Here is a 1,943-nt window from a genome sequence, read left to right on the forward strand (position 1 = left end):
GCATTTGGTCTGCAAAAATTTTACTCAGCTTATAGTGAGGCATCGATCACACCAATTTTTAGTTGTTGTCTATGTAACTCTTCTGTTGTACCCCACAGATTTTCTTTAGCTGAGTCATCTCCCAAGGCTAAGGGGAAATCAACCTCTGCTCATAGAAAATATATTCAGATCTCTCCTCAAGTAGCTTTATTATAAAAGCATCTTAAGGACAAACAGAAAGGAAGGGAAACCAGTTGTAACTGGGACCAGGTTGAATAACTGGTTTTAATTTTATTTTATGCTCCAAGCTGACAACTTAACATAAAAAGCATGGGATCTTTTAGATTGCATACTGAATTTCTATACTTTACTTCTATGAAATGATCATTTTCCCCCCAACTTAAAAAGACAACTTCTTACTTTTGTTATTCATCTCTCTACATGTGAATTTACTACTTGACAAAAGAAACTTGAATCTTAAAATTTACTCTAATGCTTTCCAAACTTTATAGATACACTGATAACATTCCTTGATATATCAAAACATAACATATACTTGGTATGAAATACTCATTAATGAGAATAGAAGTAATGACTATTTCAAACAGTATTCTTGATAAATGCACTTTTTTGGTCCTCTTTTTTGTCATGTTGATTACATGGAGATTACTTTGATGGGAGATGCAGTTGGCAACACTGATGTGAATGATAATTCTGCCATTTTCTCATCCTTCACTGTTGCTGAAATTATTATGTTATCATCAATGTATAATTTCTTAGGAAAATCTTTTCAAGCCAGTTGTCCACTTTGTAAGGATATATCTAATTTATCTATAATTAGATAAATATAATCTATAAATTCATTTCATTCAGCAATTCAATTGAAATATAAATTGCAACTCATTATAATACATGGACACCATCAGCTCCTATCTTGTGGGACTACAGTTCCTTCCTGACAGGGGATTCCTAGAGCCCCCTATATGGCGTCCAAACCATATGATAGCAGTGAGGGCCCCAGTATCAACTAGTATTTTAAATACTATTGAAACAAATTTCTAATTTTTATTTTTTTTCATTAAAAAGGCATCTATCAACATTTACAAATTAGACATTTCATACAATCCTCAGAAGTAAGCTAAACCAAACAATGACATTCGACTGTATGTACTTAGCAGGAGGAGGCTCCGAGGACTCACACTGATGATGATGGAGAAGACATGAGCATCCAGTCCCTTTATGTCTGGCTGAAGACAGAACCCATGATCTTGAGTAATTATGAAAGGTTCTAATTTAGCCTGGGTTTGATCATGAGGCAATTTTCCCAATAAATCAATTTTTTTAAAGGCACTATGTCTTGGGGGTTGGGAAGGAAGAAATAAAATTATTCAAATTGTTTATCTGCATTGCCCCAAATCACCATCAATCACTCTTGGCATTACTTATGGAGAAAACGTTTTTCCAAGGTGATATCTGTGCCCAGGTGCCTCAGCAACACTTGCTTTTTTCTTTATCTTCTGGCGAAATTTATTTTTTGTATTGTTCATAGTCATATCAGAAAAATTTAGAACAATAGCTGGTCTCCAGTGACCTGCTCCTGTAAGAATGGCCTGAAGCTTCTTCCTAGAGAAAGGTCCATATTCATCTCATAGGCCCTAATGTCCTGGGATGGAACCACATGCTTTGGGGAACCAACTTTCTTCACAAGAACTGGGCATGTTGCAAGCATCCTCATTTCTTTTGCTCCCTGTCTTTCTGTCCAAGCCCAGAAACGTAACTTGAGACTGGCTGCACTCAAAAAGAATTTTCTGAGTCATTCCATCTTTCCTCAAACCTTTATCATGAGACAGTGAATGATTATTCTGGTTTGTGTCATCTTCCACTGGAATACGTGGTATGTTACCCAAGAAGAGAGGAGAAGGACACATGAAGGACTTTGGTGATGTGGGAAGATCTTCAGCAAA

At 36.0% G+C, this 1,943-nt stretch overlaps 1 pseudogene; it reads right to left on the reverse strand.

Annotated features, from left to right (window-relative positions):
* Positions 1-1,506: 1,506 nt before the first annotated feature.
* LOC103596576 overlaps positions 1,507-1,943 on the reverse strand; it is a 3,865-nt pseudogene continuing 3,428 nt past the window's right edge.

This window comes from Galeopterus variegatus, unplaced genomic scaffold, assembly GCF_000696425.1.
Source record: "Galeopterus variegatus unplaced genomic scaffold, G_variegatus-3.0.2 Scaffold2045, whole genome shotgun sequence".
NCBI classification, from domain to species: domain Eukaryota; kingdom Metazoa; phylum Chordata; class Mammalia; order Dermoptera; family Cynocephalidae; genus Galeopterus; species Galeopterus variegatus.